Raw genomic sequence first — 19,458 nt, forward strand, 5'->3', positions numbered from 1 at the left:
GAGGTCGGGTCATCCTGACCTGAAGAGGTCGGTCGCTTTGTCTGTAGAACATCCCGGGTCGGACAGCTCGACCCATGGTATGAACACTTATCTTTTCAAAACTTTTTCAAAAATCAAATCTTTTTCATTTTCTTTTATATTTTCGAAATTTTTTTTAAAATTAATTTTCAAAATACTTTCTTATCTTTACTTCAAAATTTTCGATAACTTTACTAATAACTAATGTGATTGATTCAAAAATTTGAAGTTTGTTACTTTCTTGTTAAGAAAGGTTCAATCTTTAAATTCTAGAATCATATATTTTAGTTTCTTGTTAGTCAAGTAATCAATTTTAATTTTAAAAATCAAATCTTTTTAATTCTCTTTTCAAATCCTTTTCAAAATAAATTTCAATCATATCTTTTTCAAATCATATCTTTTTCAAAATCTTTTCTAAGGTCTTATCTTTTCAAAATTGACTTTTTGTTTGTTTCTTATCTTTTTCAAAACCACCTAACTACTTTTCTCTCTCTAATTTTCGAAAATTCCTCACTCTTTTTCAAAAATCTTTTTATTTAACTAATTGTTTCAAATTTTAATTTTAATTTTATTTCTTCTCTTAATTTTCGAAAATCACTAACTATTTTTCAAAAACAATTTTCGAAATTCTCTCCCTCTCATCTTCTTCTATTTATTTATTTAATTACTAACACTTCTCTTCTACTCATAATTCGGACCCTCTTCTCTTCTCTCTCTATGTTCGAATTTTTCCTCTTCTATTCTTCTTCTCTTCTACTCACATAAAGGAATCTCTATACTGTGACATAGAGGATTCCTCTTCTTTTCTGTTCTCTTCTTTTTCATATGAGCAGGAGCAAGGACAAGGACATTCTTGTTGAAGCAGATCCTGAACTTGAAAGGACTCTGAAGAAGAAACTAAGAGAAGCTAAAATACAATAATCCAAAGAAAACCTTACAGAAATTTTTGAAAAAGAAGAGGAGATGGCAGCCGAAAATAATGACAACAACAATAATGCAAGGAGGATGCTTGGTGATTATACTACACCTACTTCCAATTTTTATGGAAGAAGCATCTCAATCCCTGTCATTAGAGCAAACAATTTTGAGCTAAAGCCTCAACTAGTTGCTCTAATGCAACAGAATTGCAAGTTTCATGGACTTCCATCAGAAGATTTCTATCAGTTTTTAACTGAGTTCTTGCAAATCTGTGATACTGTTAAGACTAATGGAGTAGATCCTGAAGTCTACAGGCTCATGCTTTTCCCAATTGCTGTGAGAGACAGAGCTAGACCATGCTTGGATTCACAACCTAAAGATAGCCTGGACTCTTGGGATAAGCTGGTCACAGCCTTCTTGGCCAAGTTCTTTTCTCCTCAAAAGCTGAGCAGGCTTAGAGTGGATGTTCAGACCTTCAGGCAAAAAGATGGTGAATCCCTCTATGAAGCTTGGGAAAGATACAAGTAGTTGACCAAAAAGTGTCCTTCTGACATGCTTTCAGAGTGGACCATTTTGGATATATTCTATGATGGTCTATCTGAATTCTCTAAGATGTCACTGGACCATTCTGCAGGTGGATCCATTCACCTAAAGAAAATGCCTGTAGAAGCTCAAGAACTCATTGACATGGTTGCAAATAACCAATTCATGTACACCTTTGAGAGGAATCCTGTGAGTAATGGGACGCCTCAGAAGAAGGGAGTTCTTGAAATTGATGCTCTGAATGCCATATTGGCTCAGAACAAAATATTGACTCAGCAAGTCAACATGATTTCTCAGAGTCTGAATGGATTGCAAAATGCATCCAACAGTACTAAAGAGGCATCTTCTGAAGAAGAAGCTTATGATCCTGAGAACCCTGCAATGGCAGAGGTGAATTACATGGGTGAAGCCTATGAAAGCACCTATAATCCCTCATGGAGAAATTATCCAAATTTCTCATAGAAGGATCAACAGAAGCCTTAACAAGGCTTTAATAATGGTGGAAGAAATATGTTTAGCAGTAGCAAGCCTTTTCCATCATCTTCTCAGCAACAGACAGAGAATTCTGAGTAGAGCCCCTCTAGCTTCGCAAACATAGTCTCTGATCTATCTAAGGCCACTTTAAGTTTCATGAATGAAACAAGGTCCTCCATTAGAAACTTGGAGGCACAAATGGGTCAGCTGAGTAAGAAAATCATTGAAACTCCTCCTAGTACTCACCCAAGCAATATAGAAGAGAATCCAAAAAGAGAGTGCAAGGCCATTGATATAATCAAAATGGCCAAATCTAAAGAGGAAGGGGAGGACGTGAATCCCAATGAGGAAGACCTCATAGGACATCCTCCAGAAAGAAAGGAGTTCCCTATTAAGAACCTAAAGGAATCTGAGGGTCATATAGAGACCATAGAGATTCCATTAAACTTCCTTCTGCCATTCATGAGCTCTGAGAACTATTCTTCCTCTGAAGAGGATGAAGATGTAACTGAAGAGCAAGTTGCTCAATATCTAGGAGCCATCATGAAGCTGAATGCTAAGTTGTTTGGTAATGAGACTTGGGAAGATGAACCCCCCTTGCTCATTAGTGAACTAAATACATGGGTTCAGAAACTTTACCTCAAAAGAAACAAGATCCTGGTAAATTCTTAATACCCTGTACCATAGGCACCATGACCTTTGAGAAGGCTCTGTGTGACCTGGGGTCAGGTATAAATCTTATGCCACTCTCTGTAATGGAGAAACTGGGGATCTTTAAGGTACAAGCTGCAAGAATCTCATTAGAGATGGCATACAAATCAATAAAACAAGCTTATGGATTGGTAGAGGACATGTTAGTGAAGGTTAAAGACCTTTACATCCCTGCTGATTTCATAATCCTAGACACTGGAAAGGATGAGGATGAATGCATCATCCTTGGAAGACTCTTCCTAGCCACAGCAGAAGTTATGATTGATGTTGACAGAGGAGAGCTAGTCCTTCAATTGAATGGGGACTACCTTGTGTTTAAAGCTCAAGGATTTTTCTCTGCAACCATGGAGAGGAAGCATGAAAAGCTTCTCTTAATACAAAGTCAAACAAAGCCCCCACAATCAAACTCTAAGTTTGTTGTTGGGAGGCCACAACCAAACTCTAAGTTTGGTGTTGAGAAGCCCCCATATTCAAACTCTAAGTTTGGTATTGGGAGGCCCTCATCATGCTCTGAACATTTGTGAAGCTCCATGAGAACTCACTGTCAAGCTATTGACATTAAAGAAGCGCTTTTTGGGAGGCAACCCAATTTTTTTATTTATCTATATTTCTATTGTTCTTTTATGTTTTATTAGGTTTATGATCATGTGGAGTCACAAAACAATTGCAAAAATTAAAAATAGAATAAAAAAATAGCAGAAGAAAAAGCACACCCTGGAGGAAGAGCTATCTGGCATTTAAACGCCAGAAACAAGTACCAAGCTGGCGTTTAACGCCAGAAACAAGCATCAGGTTGGCGTTAAATGCCAGAAATAGGCTACATTTGGGCGTTTAACACCAGAAACAAGCTGCAGTTTGGTGTTAAATGCCAGGATTGCCTACAGAGGGCATTTTACACGCCTAAAAGATGCAGGAATGAGAAATCTTTGACACCTCAAGATCTGTGGATCCCACAGGATCACCTCAGGATCTGTGAACCCCACAGGATCCCCACCTACCCCAATTATCTGTTCTTCACAAATCCAATAATACTATACCCTTCACCAATTACCTCAATCTCTCTTCCCTATTACCCCTTCACCAATCACATCCATCTACTCTTCCCCATAAACCCCACCTACCTTCAAATTCAAAATCTCTTTCCCACCCAAACCCACCCTAAATGACTGAACCCAAATGCCTCTCCCTTCATTATATAAACACATCCATCCTTCTTCATTTTCACACAACACTGCCCTCTCTTCTCCCCTTGGCCGAAACCCACACCTCTCTCTCTCCTCCATATCTTCTTCTTCTTCTTCTATTCTTTCTTCTTTTGCTCAAGGGCGAGCAGCATTCTAAGTTTGGTATGGTAAAAGCATAGCTTTTTTATTTTTCCATAACCATTGATGGCACTAAAGGCCAGAGAAACCTCAAGAAAGAGGAAAGGGAAGGCAATTGCTTCCACCTCTGAGTCATGGGAGATGGAGAGATTCATCTCAAAAGCCCATCAAGACCACTTCTATGAAGTTGTGGCCAAGAAAAAGGTGATCCCTGAGGTCCCTTTTAAGCTAAAAAAGGGTGAATATCCGGAGATCCGACAAGAGATTAGAAGAAGAGGATGGGAAGTTCTCTCCAATTCCATTCAATAAGTTAGAATCTTAACGGTTCAAGAGTTCTATGCAAATGCATGGATCCCTAGGAACCATGATCAAAGCATAAACCCAAACCCAAAGAATTAGCTTATAATGGTTCAGGGGAAATGCTTAGATTTCAGTCCGGAGAACGTAAGGTTGGCGTTGAACTTGCCTATGATGCAAGAAGACGCACGCCCCTACACTAGAAGGGTCAACATTGATCAAAGGTTGGACCAAGTCCTCATGGACATATGTGTGGAAGGAGCTCAATGGAAAAGAGACTCAAAAGGCAAGCCGGTTCAATTGAGAAGACTGGACCTTAAGCCTGTGGCTAAAGGATGGTTGGAGTTCATCCAATGCTCCATCATCCCCACTAGCAACTGATCTGAAGTAACTGTGGATCGGGCCATCATGATCCATAGCATCATGATTAGAGAGCAAGTAGAAGTTCATGAAGTTATCTCTCTAGAACTCTACAAAGTAGCCGAAAGCCCTCCACCTTGGCAAGGCTAGCTTTTCCTCATCTCATTTGCCATCTATGCAACATAGCTGGAGTTGTCATAGAAGGAGACATCCTCATTGAAGAGGACAAGCTTATCACTAAGAAGATGATGGAGCAAACAAGAGAACCCATTCATGGATCTCAAGAGACGCATGAAGAAGCTCATCATCAAGAAATCCCTGAGATGCCTCAAGGGATGCATTTTCCTCTAAACAACTATTGGGAACAACTCAACACTTCTCTAGAAGGATTGAGTCATAACATGAACCAATTAAGGGTGGAACACCAAGAGCACTCCATCATTCTCAATGAGATTAGAGAAGATCAAAGAGCTATGAGGGAGGAGCAACAAAGGCAAGGAAGAGACATAGAGGAGCTCAAGAACACCATTGGTCCTTCAAGAGGAAGACGCCACCCTCACTAAGGTGGACTCATTCCTTAATCTCCTTGTCTATTTATTTTTCTGTTTTCGGTTTTTGAGCTTCATGTTTGTCTATGTTTGTGTCTTCATTACATGATCATTAGTGTCTAGTGTCTATGTCTTAAAGCTATGAATAATTCCATGAATCCTTCACCTCTCTTAAATGAAAAATATGCTTAATTACAAAATAACAAGAAGTACTTGGATTTCAAATTTTATCTTGAATGAATGCTTGAACAGTGCATTTTTTTTATAGTGAATTTTATGAATGTTAAAATTATTGGCTCTTGAGAGAATGATGAACAAAGTGAAATATTATTGATAATCTGAAAAATTATGAAATTTATTCTTGAAGCAAGAAAAGCAGTGAATAATAAAGCTTGCGGAAAAAAATATGGCGAAAAAAATGAAAAAGAAAAAGAAAGCAGAAAAAGCCAATAGCCCTTTAAACCAAAAGGCAAGGGTAAAAAGGATCCAAGGCTTTGAGCATTAATGGATAGGAGGGCCCAAGGAAATAAAATCCAGGCCTAAGCGGCTAAATCAAGCTGTCTCTAACCATGTACTTATGTCATGAAGGTCCAAGTGAAAAGCTTGAGACTGAGTGGTTAAAGTTGTTATCGAAAGCAAAAGAGTGTGCTTAAGAACTCTAGACACCTCTAACTGGGGACTTTAGCAAAGCTGAGTCACAATCTGAAAAGGTTCACCCAGTTATGTGTCTGTGACATTTATGTATCCGGTGGTAATACTGAAAAACAACGTGTTTAGGGTCACGGCCAAGACTCATAAAGTAGCTGTGTTCAAGAATAAACATACTGAACTAGGAGAATCAATAACACTATCCAAAATTCTGAGTTCCTATAGATGCCAATCATTCTGAATTTCAAAGGATAAAGTGAGATGCCAAAACTATTCAGAAGCAAAAAGCTGCTAGCCACGCTCATCTAATTGGGACTAAGTTTCATTGATATTGTGAGATTCGTTGTATATTCTCTTCTTTTTATCCTATTTTATTTTTAGTTACTTGGGGACAAGCAACAATTTAAGTTTGGTGTTGTGATGAGCGGATAATTTATACGCTTTTTGGCATTGTTTTTATATAGTTTTTAGTATGATTTAGTTAGTTTTTAGTATATTTTTATTCGTTTTTAAGAAAAATTCACATTTCTGGATTTTACTATGAGTTTGTGTGTTTTTCTGTGATTTCAAATATTTTCTGGCTGAAATTGAGGGACCTGAGCAAAAATCTGATTCAGAGGCTGACAAAGGACTGCTAATGCTGTTGGATTCTGACCTCCCTGCACTCGAAATGGAATTTTTGGAGCTACAGGAGTCCAAATGGCATGCTCTCAACTGCGTTGGAAAGTAGACATCTAGGGCTTTCTATCAATATATAATAGTACATAATTTGCCCGAGTTTAGACGACGAAAACTGGCGTTTAACGCCAGCTATCTGCCCTATTATGGTGTTAAACGCCAGAAACAAGTTGCAAAGCAGAGTTAAACGAAAGAAACAAGTTACAAACTGGCGTTCAACTCCAAGGAAGACCTCTACACGTGAAAGCTTCAATGCTCAGCCCAAGCACACACCCAGTGGGCCCAGAAGTGAATTTCTGCATCATTTACTCATTTCTGTACCCCTAGTAACTAGTCTAGTATAAATAGGACTTTTTACTATTGTATTTTCATTAGGGTATCTATCTTTGATCATTTTTAGGCTATCTTAGACTTTTGTGGAGGCTGGCCATTCGGCCATGCCTGAACCATTATCACTTATGTATTTTCAGCGGTGGAGTTTCTACACACCATAGATTAAGGTGTGGAGCTCTGCTGTTCTCGAGTATTAATGCAAAGTACTTTTTGTTCTTCTATTCAATTCACGCTTATTCTTATTCTAAGATATCCATTCGCACCCAAAAACCTGATGAATGTGATGATTATGTGACGCTCATCACCATTCTCACTTATGAACGTGTGCCTGACAACCACTTTCGTTCTACATGCAAATAAGCTTGAATGAATATCTCTTAGATTCCTTAATCAGAATCTTCGTGGTATAAGATAGAATTTATTGGCAGCATTCTTGAGAATCCAGAAAGTCTAAACCTTATCTGTGATATTACGAGTAAGATTCAGGGATTGAATGATTGTGACGAGCTCCAAACTCGCGACTGTAGGGCGTGGTGACAACGCAAAAGGATAGTATATCCTATTCGTACATGATCGAGAACCGACAGATGATTAGCCGTGCGGTGACAGCGCACCTTGACCATTTTCACTGAGAGGATGGACGGTAGCCATTGGTAACGGTGATCCCCCAACATACAGCTTGCCATGGAAAGGAGTAAGAATTATTGGATGAAAGCAGTAGGAAGGCAGAGATTCAGAAGGAACACAGTATTTTCATGCGCTTATCTGAAATTCTCACCAATGAATTACATAAGTATTTCTATCTTTATTTTATGCGTTATTTATCTTTATATTTGAAAACCATTATAACCATTAGAATCCGCCTGACTGAGATTTACAAGATGACCATAGCTTGCTTCATGCCAACAATCTCCGTGGGATTGATCCTTACTCACGTAAGGTTTATTACTTGGACAACCCAATACACTTGCTGGTTAGTTGTGCGAAGTTGTGAATAATGTGTGTGGACCATAGTATTGTGCACTAAGTTTTTGGAGCCATTGCTAGGAATTATTCGAGTTGTGAAAAGTATGAATCACAATTTTGCCTATCAATGATCCAACGGTTTAATATTGTAACTGGATAGGCAACGGTTTTAAACTGTTGTGATTTTATTATTCACATAGCCAACGATTTTAAACCGTTACCGTTGGTGCCGGGTTTTGGCAACGGTTTTAAAACCATTGTCAGTTTATAGTCATCTAAGACAACGGTTTTAAAACGTTACCGTTGATGTCATTTTTTGGCAACGGTTTTAAAGCGTTACCGTTGGAGTCGTGTTTTGGCAACGATTTTAACACCATTGTCTTTTATAACTATTGACAACGATTTTTTTGTAATATATATATTTTTTTATTTACAATAATTTTCTCGTGAATGAAATTAATTTCAGTTTTTTTTAATTATTTAGTGTCAATAAATAATCTAAACTATTTGAATCAAGTCACTAAAGAAAAATAATTGAACATTTCCCATCAAATTTAACTTATAAAAATTGTTATAAGATCCACTATCATCTAAGTTTGCAAAAAATATAATAACAAAAGAGAGTTGATACAAGCAAGGACCATCCTCTTTCCTTCAGTTGCAATAATGAATTTAGCCTATAAAACACAAATATTATTTGCTAGTAAGAATATATATGTACATTTCTAGATAGTTTCTAAAAGAAACAAGACTAATATTCTCACTTGAACATACTCTCAAATGGCTTCTTTATCTTTAATCCCCTTCCAATTTGTGTAAATTAATGGACAAAAATCTAAATTCCTTGTCACTGTGCCCAAAAATTTGCTCAAGTTGTTTATAGCTTCATCAGTAGGACCAATTGCCTTTCCTTCAATATCTAGAGTAATTTCTTCTCTATCTTCCAATTGTCTTGCATGAATCTTCAAGCATTGTGTAGGTCCTCGTGTTTTCTTCACTGTTGTCTTTATACAAAGATACTAATTATATACCATCCCTCTTATTGATTTATAAGATATTTAATTAAAAACAAAAGAACAAATTAAAGTAACCTTTTGAGTTGAATTTGGTCACGAAACAAAACTAAAGTAACAAATTACCAAATTCAATTCACAAATTGGAATTCAATTAACACATAAATTTTTAAAAATTTTGGCAGCATTCTGATAGTAAATAGGACATTTCTGAATTTAAACAAACAACAAAATCAACCCATATGAACTCACTAAAATCAAATCAGCACTAATCAAGATCAATTTATATGAATTAAACGGCAGCAAGCGAAAATGGCAATCAGCAGCAATAAAAAATTAGCATAATAAGGCCATCATCATCATTGCTCAATCAAAACAAGGCATGAAATCAGCCATTAACAATGATAAAGCAGCACTATACAATTTGAAACAGTAATGCAACAACCATCATTTGTCAATTAAAACAGCTCTGAAAACCATTCATTCCAGGCATCAGCAGCAACCAAAAAGTTCAACCTAAATCCACTACAATTCAGATAAAACTTTCTAACCACTTATAATCCACTAAGCATGCATAACTAAACTGACAAATTTAACAAAAACTGAACAAACTAATTAAACTAAGAAAATGTAAACAGGAAAAAAAATTGAGAACCTGCAAAAAGTTTACCTTTCAAAGTATTGTCTATGTTCTCAGCCTCAGTTGGATTAATATAATCCTTGTCTATGCACCCGTTCATAAATAATTACACCAAAAATAAAAGTAAAAAAAATTAAAACCATGTTGGTAACCCTCAGTATGTCTTGGTAAACTAGTCCACCCTTTGTCCATTACTTTGTCAACTAAAATAAAAGACACAGACATATGTTTTAGACTAACTATAAGTGATTTTTTCAATCAAGAGTTTATTGCTTCTAAAGAATTTCTAGAAGTCAACCACACATGTTCAAAAGAGAACATCTCAACCAATCATGAGACTAATAATTTGTACCTAACAAACTGTGCAAAGAAGCTTAAACAATCAATTAATTAGTAAATATTCTTAACAATTAAATGTTCAAACAAATTTAAAAAGATAATATATTAAATGATTTACCTGTAGTGTAGCTCAATGTCTAAGGTAGTCGCAGCTACAGAAAGACCCACTATTTGATTCCCTTTCTCTGGTTTTAAAGAGACAAACTACAACAGCAACAAAGAATAAAAATATAAGTAATTCATAACCAGATTTTTTAACAAAAAATTCACTTTTAAAACCAGTTTTTAGAAATCTTATTTTCAAAAGTGATATATAACTAAAAAATCAAACAATAGAATTATCAAAATCCAGCCTTTTAAGAAAACAAGACTTTTTAGCACCCACCCAAACAATACAGATCACAGTATGTGTTAAAAATTGTAACTGCCCAACATTATATAAATTTGCTTGTATTGCTATCCGAACAGGGTCAAAACCACACATTGGTTGGCAATAGCGTTGCCTCAGTTATCCCAATAGAAAGAAGGAAACTATTACTAACAATTTAGATTTGTTTTCAATAATTAATTAGAATAATCAACCACTTAACTGTATTTATGGAATTGATTCAGTTGACTCTAATAAGATTTTCTCACTATTGAGTTCGTTAAAATTCTGCTTCTTTTATGTAAGAGTCGAAAAACCTGTTAGAACCAACTGAACCAATCTCATGAACACGATTAAGCTATTGAATACTTCAATTAATTCAGAACAAATTTAAAGCACTAGGCATGTGTCACATCCTCCTGTACAGTACTAACAGAAACTAGTTTTTGCCATCTCTATGTGAATGATGTCCTATTTTTGGAGTATTTGAAATTCTCAATTCACAAGTACGTAGTCCGGATTCAAACCAAAACAGAAACTCAGTCCACATTCAACACTCACATAGTTAAAGAAATTAATCATTTGATGAAATTTCTAGTAATTAATAGATAATTTAAACGTGATCATTGAAGAGTGAGTATATAAGTTGTTAAGAGCCAAAGTTGAAATTACAAGTGATGTTTCCACTAAAATAAAATTAATGTATCATCAAAATATGGACCAAAATAAATTCTTGTTAGGTATAATAAAATCTCCCTTTTGTGCATTAAAAAAAAAAAGAAAGAAAAATCCCTTTAGTCCTCTACAGAATGGCTGAAAACTTCCTCTGAACAAGAGTTACAGGTAGTAAGCAACAACACACAAAAACAAACACAAAAGAAGGATACACAGAAAGATTCACCTCCGATACAAGAAGAACACAGCATATCGCGCCTTCAGAAAATACCTACACTCAACATAACCAGCAACATGGTATTCATTCCCCTCCAAGAGATCACCAAACAAATATCCAAGAAAAAGTTTCATTGACAAGAACAAGAATAAGAGCAAGTGCAAGAACAAATACTCTGTGGATGTGGCTCCCCTATGACCTGAACTAAAGTTGTCAACATAGCGAACACACCGCTGTTCCAATGGAGTTATTCTCTTATCTATCCCATTTTCTGTGAAGGCAAGAACAACAACAAAAATCCACCACACATTATGCAGGGCAAGCATAAAAACTATTTTAAAACTCAGATTTCAAGAAAACAATTCAGTAATCAAACTTCAATATAATCCATCAAGCAAACCAACTTATAACAACCAATTCAGCATAATCAAATACAATTAGGATTCTCTGCAATTCCAAACAATCAGAAAAATTGGTGACAGTCACAGCCTCAAACCAAAATTAATATCACCAGTTAATCACTTATAGCAACAAAACTTGTCATAATTCAAACTCAATTCATCAATTATCAATATGACAGTTTTTCAATAATTAACTCAACATATTTCAATTTAGTAAATAATACCAGTTTAATCACCCTTCACAACCGCATCTAAGTCCAATCATAACTCAGAATAATCACAATAGCTAACTATTCTCAAACACATTTCAAGTCATTCACATCAATTAATTGATTCTTAACCACTATTAATCATTTGCAATTATCCAACTAACTTTGTAGGCATTCTAAAATTAAAACTATTAAACTTTAAAAATAAATCCCCTACCTCAGAGTGTCGAACTTGCAAGAATTAATTGCCATGAACCCCTTTTTCTTAATCCATGGCAACAGCAGCAATATTTCGGATCACTTTCCAGCAGTAGCAGCGGCACTGGAGCAGGGAAAAGGCAGGGCAGTTTGGAGCAACGGCTCCAGCAACCTCCTCTGGCGAGTTCTGTCCCTTTCTCCATCGCTGTTTTGTATCGCATTGAACCATTAGTAGCAGAGGTCTCGGTTGGTACCAGCGGTGAGTTCCAACAGTTAAGGATTGAATGAAGTTATAGCGGCAAGGAAGACGGCCATGACAGCAGCAGCAACCCCCTTTCTGCGGTGACGGCAACAGAAGCTTCGCCGGCGGTAAGTGTGGCGGATTGGAAGAATATGGTGGTATTGGCGGCTCAAGGGAAGGCAGAACGGCGACAGCGATCGTGGCTCCAGTGAAGGTGACGGCTTCTTCTACTCCTCATCGCGGTCCTTGGCTCGCGTCTCCCTCATCTCCATCTGGGCTTCCCTTAGCGATGCAGAACTGACGGCGGCTCAGACGGCAGCAGTGACCTTGAAGCACGACGGCGACGAGGCGTTGGCGGCGGGACAACTCCGTCGCAGCCTCTGTCTCCCTCTCACGCATGTCGTTCTATTTCTCACATCCGACTCTCTCTCGGCCAGCCCTCTACCTTCACCTGACGATGAGAATGACGATGGCATAACCCTTCCCGGTGCCATCCCCTCCCTCGCTTCTCCTTCCTCTTCTTCTCCATTTTCCCCTCGAGCTCCCCCTGTTTCTCGTCTCTTCCCATTTCTTTCCTTCTGTGTGTGTGCGTTGTGTTTGATTTAGGGCACAAATTGGGAAATTTGGGATATTAGGTTTAAATTAAGAATTTTTAGAGTTAGGCTAAAATATATAAACTAATATAATAATTTTTACAAATATATCATTGACTTTAAATAATTACTTTTGGAGCATATAAAATTTTATTTACTAATATATCATTGACTTTAAATAATTATTTTTAATTTAAATTATAAAATGAACATATTAATCACATTTTATAAAATACATTTTTAATTCGAGAATATCAATTATTTAGATTATACGATATAATTTTTTATTATTTTTCTATTACCAAAATTTTAATTTCAATTTGTATAAAATAATTAATTATAATAAAAATTGTGCATAACTATTAATTGTCTTAAATTTAAAGTATTTATGAAAATCTATATAATCATTTCTAACAAATTAATCTCTAAGAGTTCAATTTAATAAAATAAATCGTAATTTATTCATAATACAAATTTCTTAAATTAAATTAACTCACACTTCCATTACTGAATTTTAATTTGAAATTACATGAAATAACCAATTATAAAAATTATATAAGATTATTAATTAACTTAACTCCATATATTAATAAAACTAATTTAATTACTCTTAAAAGATTAGTTTATAAAAATAAGGAGTTCAAAATAAAATAAGTCACAATTTATTTATATAATTATTTGAAATTATTTTTATTGGTATTGTTTAATTTGTATAATTATTTAAATAATATTAAAAAAGTTATTGTTTCATAAACAATTGTTGTAGTGGTTGTAAAACCGTTCTTTAAAATAGTCAAAGAGAACGGTTTTATTTTGTTACCATAGTGTAATGAAAAATTGAACTTCAACAGCAACATTGTAAAAATCGTTGTCTAAGACCATCTAATAGAACGGTTTTAAAGTGTAGCATTTTGACAACAGTTTTTATGCGTTTCTTTTGTACAATTATTTAAACAACAATAAAAAACCATTTCTTAAATATAAATCATGGTAACGGTTATAAGATCATTCTTTAAAATAGTCAAAGAGAACGGTTTTAATTTATTGCTATAAAGTAATAAAAAATTGAATTCAATAGTAACACTATAAAAAATCGTTGTTTAAACCTATCTAAGAGAACGGTTTTAAGGCATTACAAAATTTGGCGTTGCTAAAAGCCATATTTGTTGTTGGAGGCCTCTTCATGCCTTGGGTCATTACTCAATCTCTCCCTGTAAGTTACTTCGGAAGATAAAGAGGTTGAGATTCTTAACTGAAGAATCCTCCGGGTGTTTTCTGGACTGAAATCGATCTCTTTACCTCTTAGAAAGCGTTTATAAGTCAAGGGTATTTCATCATGGGTTTGTGCATTGGTAAGCCATGCATTGGCATAAAACTCTTGAATTAGTAGTTGTCCTACCTTTAGGGATGGGTCACAGAGAACTTGCCATCTCCACCTTGTGATTTGATTGATTTCAAGGTACTCTTCCTTTTTTAGATTGAAGGGCACTTCTCATGCAAGCTTGAGAGGATAATCTTCTTGCCATAAACAAAGTTGTAGAATTGATTCTCATGCAAGCTAGAGAGGAACCTTGTTGAGTCATATGAAGAAGTAACCGGTTCCTTTCCTTTCTTTTTGTTTGATGAAGAAGATTGATTCTTGGGTGCCATTCTTTTTTATATAGCTTGTTTGATCAAAATTAACACCAAACTTAAAGATTTTTCTTTTCCTCAAGCAAAGAAAGGGAAGAATAATGGTGAAGAGAAAGAAGAGAAGAGTGTAAGATAGGTGAATGGTGGTGAAAATTAAGAATTTAGAAGAGGGGAATGAAGATGGAAGGGGAGAAGGCTACGATTATGTAGAGAGAAGAATGAAGTAGTTGTAAATGAAGGAGATATGTATGGACAAGTATTTATAGGGAGAATGTGAGGTAGAGTGGATGGTGGAGTTTAAAACTTGAGATCCAAGGGTGTGCATGGAGGGGGGTAGTACGAAGCAAACTAGAGAAAGGGACAAAGTTTGTAAGGTTTAGGATAGAGTGTGGAATAAGTATGGCATTAGATTGATAGATGTATAGAGAGAAGTGACCAATGCATGTGGAGGGAAGCAAGTAAGGACAAATGCATTCAAAATCTTGTATTTTAGGGGGGTCTTTGAGACTTTGAAGAGTTGCATACATAGCTCCATATAAACTTGGACCATATGGTAGTTGAAAGACTCACGCATGAACAAGAGAGACCAATGCATGTGCCTTACTCCGTGGACTAGTGAGTGAAAGCTAGTAGAAAGTTCATAGGTGTTCATATACTTCTACCTTCAAATTTCAAATGAAAATTAAAGAGGGAAAATAAAATATAGTAATAAAGAATATGAAAACATGCATGAAAAGAAACAAGAAATATTTGCTAAGCACAAGAGGGGAGAAGTGCATGAGATACACTCCCATGCAAAAGGGCAACCATACCAAACTTAATTTTGATTGTGGTGTGTTATAGGCATAGCCCCTAGGAAGGCCACTATGCCCATCACTTTGGTGTGTTATACGCACCATATTTGGAGTATAATGCATGGAAAAACAAGGCCTAGGGGAGTGCACTATTTGGTGTGTTATATGCACCACATCTTGTGAATAACGCAGGGGGCACGATAAGGCACTTGGGGGAAAATATCCTGTGTATAACCCAGGGCTAGAAATTGAAAAATGGTAGCTCTGTTTGATTTGGTGCATATAACGCATGGATCTCAATTGATGAAGTTTGCTTCTGTTTACTTTGTCACGTTTAATGCATCACTCATGTGTATAACACATGGCATTGCACAACATCAAACTTGGCCTTTGCTAGGGCTCTACCAGGGAATGAAATTTTGTAATTTGTTTTCTCTAGTTGCATGCATGAATCATAAACAAAAGAAAAGCTAATACAAACTAATAAAATAGGAATTCAAAGCATACTAATAATTAGGTTGCCTCTTAACAAGCGCTTCTTTAACGTTACTAGCTTGACGTGCACTCTCTAGGTCAACAGATAAATAGATTTCTGACGATCCACATCACCGCCAAGATAATGCTTCAATCATTAACCATTCATAGTGAACCTTCTTTGGGAATATGCCTCCATAACCTCAATGTAGCCATAAGGAGACACCTTAGTGATAGTGAAGGGTCATGACCATCTTATTTTGAATTTTTCAGAGAAGATTTTTAGCCTTGAGTTGAAGAGGAGAACTTGTTGTTTGGGTTCAAATATCCAAGGATATTTTTTTATCATGCAACACTTTTGTCCTCTCCTTGTAGAGTTTAGCATTTTCATATGTGGTAACCCTAAAATCATCAGGCTTGTTGAGTTGAAGTAGCCTTTTCTCGCCGACAGCCTTAGCATCAAAATTAAGGAACTTGGTAGCCCAGTAAGCTCTATGCTCTAATTCCACTGGCAAGTGGCAAAATTTGCCATAAACAACCTAGTAAGGGGACATGCCAATAGGTGTCTTGAAGGCTATTTTGTATGCCCAGAGAGCATCATCTAGTTTCTTGGCCCATCTTTCCTTGAAATTCCCACAGTCTTCTTTAAAATCCTCTTGAGCTCTCTATTAGAAACTTTTACTTGACCACTTGTCTAGGGGGGATAAGGAGTAGCCACCTTATGTTTAATCTCATATTTATGGAGAAGAACATAAATTGCTTGTTAGAGATGTGACTTCCTCCATCACTGATCAAGGTTGTTAGAACACCAAACCTATTGAAAACATTCATCTTGAGGAATTGAAGCACCGCTTAAGCGTTGTTGGTGGGAAATGGGATTCCCTCCACCCATTTAGAAATATAATCCATAGCTACTAAGATGTAATTATTTTAATATTAGGGTCAGAAAGGTCCCATGAGATCTATTCCCCGCACATCAAACAATTCCATCTCTAAAACAAAATTTTGTGGTATCTGATGCTTCTTTGGTAAGTTCCTTGACCTCTCATGTAAACCCTACGTAATTAATTAATAATTATCTAATAAATTAATTATTATTTAAAGAAATTAGAAAGTTAAATTTTATTGATCCAGAGAGATAGAAATATTAAAAATACAAATTTCGACACTAATTTTAAAGATTTTGGCCCAAAACCGGGACAACGGGCCGAACCAGTTTGACCGGGCCCAAGGGCCATCATATAAAAGCCATAGATTAGCATTCTTATCTCCCAAATCACATTGAATCATGCTGAAAGGGGAGAAAACCTAAACCCTTGTTCTTGATTTCAATTCATCACAACTTCCAATTCAAAGCTCCGATCGCCGCACCGTTTGCAGCCACGTGACCACCGTATCAATCTCTTTAAATTCGTTAGAACAAAGTGGTAGGTAAGCCTTATTTCTTCACCCAACTACTCCCCTTGATTTAAAAAATTTTGAGCCATATTGTGTTGAGATTTTGTTAAATTTTGATGTTTAGTATCAAATTAACCTTGTGAACTTGCTGGGTCTTATCCCAAACTTCCGTTGGTAAGGTGAGGAACCTCTAATTCTTGTGAAATTATTGATATAGCAAACTCTATGTTGATTTAGTGATATTTATATGGTATTTGATTGAATTATGTGTTTTGGAGACAAATTGATGGAATTGGGAGCTTGGGAGTGAATATTGGAAGCTTGAATTTGATCTTGGTGGCTGGGAATTTTCATTTGGTGTGCGTTTCGGGTTGTGGACCTTGTGGAACGGTGGTATTAGAGGCGTTTCGAGCTTAGGGAGAAATTGGCTAAGGTATGATTTTTGTTTCTCATAGATAATATATAATGTAATGTGAAAAGTTAGGCTAATTGACTATAGGATAGGTTGAATGTTGTAGACTTGCTAATGTTAGTAGTTTTGGTAAAATATTGAGTTTGTTATGAGCTTGTGATGAAGATTGACGAGGATGATGAGTATGATTTGTAATGTTGATATATACATATATGTGATGTGTTGTTTAGAATGTGGAATGTTTGGAAGAAAATTGATACAATAGAGTATTGGTATGTTGTAGAAGAGATGGAATAGATATCCAGTTATTTTGGTCATAATTAATGTTGTTTGAAGTGTGAAACTTTGGGTTTAGTGAGGTTTTTGGTAAAAATAGAAGTTTAGTAATTTAGTAAAAACTTGATTTTTAACCAAACTTCGGCAGTCCATAACTCGGCTTCCGAACCCTTAAACCATGTCAAACTTGTTTCAAATGAAAATTGGGTCCGTGAATTTTATGCCGTTTGAAGAATGGACTAAAAATGATTTTTAATAGAAAAGTTATGAGAGTTAGAAGTTTGGTTTGCAAAAGTCATTTCTGCAGAACTTAACAGCTTTTTACCATTTTGAAGGGCATGCGTACGCAAACACACAAGTGACGGGGACCCTGGGTAGACGTCTCGCGTATGCTGGAGTGTGCATGCGTACGCAGAAATGGGAGATTTACAGTCTCATGTACGCGGACAGTATCACATGACGTGGAACGGCTTCCCTGTCTAAGGGGCTCGCATATGCGAACACAGGTCATGTACGTGAGATGAGCAAAAGACACCCCCGTGTACGCGAAATATGGCATGCAGACCCGGAATCCATGTTTTTAGGAAAAGTGTATTTTTCATTATTTCAACCTTTTTTCTAACTTCTAAAGCTCTATATTTACCTTCTAATCTCCTATACCTAGTCCCTAATAATAGGAAGAGAGGTGAACTTAGAGAAAAAGTTACTTGGCAGTGAAGAAAGATATTGAAAGTAATGATTTATGTTTGAGAAGTGCTGAAAAGATGAATATGTGATGGATGATAGCTGTAATGATAATGATTAATTGCATTTGAATGGCTATATGGCTTATTGCACTTCTATTATCTGAGATACGAGTTTTTTCTGGGTAGATGCAGTGGCTAGCTACCACTTGCTCCAGGTTGAGACTCGATACTCTGTTGACAGTACGTCGCAAGATGTAGCCGGCACTTTAGCTCCTCGGAAATTCCCCCGATGAGATGGAAATTTGATGAGATATATATATATATATATATATATATATGCATAGACTCTTGGGAATACGCGCATGGAGGAACTGTCTAGGGTTAGCTACCGGACATGTTGGGTTTATCTATATAACCGACAAATGAGACTCATCAGCCATAGAACAGGCATACATCATATGCATTTTTCTGTTTTGTTTGAGTGTGCATTATTTGGGTTTGCCTATTTGATTATCTATGCTTATTTGCTATATGTTTTACCTGCTATAATTGCATTCTATCTGTGTTTTCTTTGTTTGTATTGTATGTCAATATAACTAAGAGATCCATTGTCTGGTGGAGGAGTGACAAAGGTAGTTCCACCGATGTTTCGAAGGGTTGTATGTGAATATAACTGAGAGATGGTCCACCCAAGTGCTATTTTAATTCAAGCTTGGGTGGCCCCTCCTCCTTATCAGGGGCTAAAATAGCTTTATTTTGTGGGCTGGACAATTTTTTTCATCACCCACGTGGCCTTCTTCAAGGGACTCCTCCAAGTAATTGTTTAGCTCTTCCTTTTCTAAGATTTCTTGCACCAAAGGATCAATTAAGTCAATTTTCATGCAATCCTTTGAGTCATTAGGATGTTGTATGGCATTGAAGACGTTGAAAACAATGTGTTCATCATGAATTCTTAAAGTGAGCTCTCCTTTTTGTACATCAAATAAAGCTCTCTCAGTGGCAAAGAATGGCTTCCCCAATATTACGGAGGCATTTGCATCCTCCTCCATGTCAAGAATAACAAAGTCAGCAGAGAAT

At 36.2% G+C, this 19,458-nt stretch overlaps 1 long non-coding RNA gene and 1 other non-coding gene across 2 annotated transcripts; both read right to left on the reverse strand.

Annotated features, from left to right (window-relative positions):
* Positions 1 to 1,386: 1,386 nt before the first annotated feature.
* Positions 1,387 to 1,494, reverse strand: LOC112719207 (small nucleolar RNA R71). The gene has a single exon (XR_003161518.1). It is a non-coding gene; the product is annotated as a small nucleolar RNA R71 (small nucleolar RNA).
* A 6,843-nt stretch (positions 1,495 to 8,337) lies between these two features.
* LOC112715540 (uncharacterized) lies at positions 8,338 to 12,760 on the reverse strand. Its single transcript, XR_003159809.3, has 5 exons — positions 11,895 to 12,760; positions 11,242 to 11,338; positions 11,077 to 11,121; positions 9,927 to 10,012; positions 8,338 to 8,820 (listed from the first exon to the last, which is right to left on the reverse strand). It is a non-coding gene; the product is annotated as an uncharacterized lncRNA (long non-coding RNA).
* Between the last annotated feature and the right edge of the window lie 6,698 nt (positions 12,761 to 19,458).

The sequence above is a fragment of the Arachis hypogaea genome, chromosome 10, assembly GCF_003086295.3.
Source record: "Arachis hypogaea cultivar Tifrunner chromosome 10, arahy.Tifrunner.gnm2.J5K5, whole genome shotgun sequence".
NCBI lineage: Eukaryota > Viridiplantae > Streptophyta > Magnoliopsida > Fabales > Fabaceae > Arachis > Arachis hypogaea.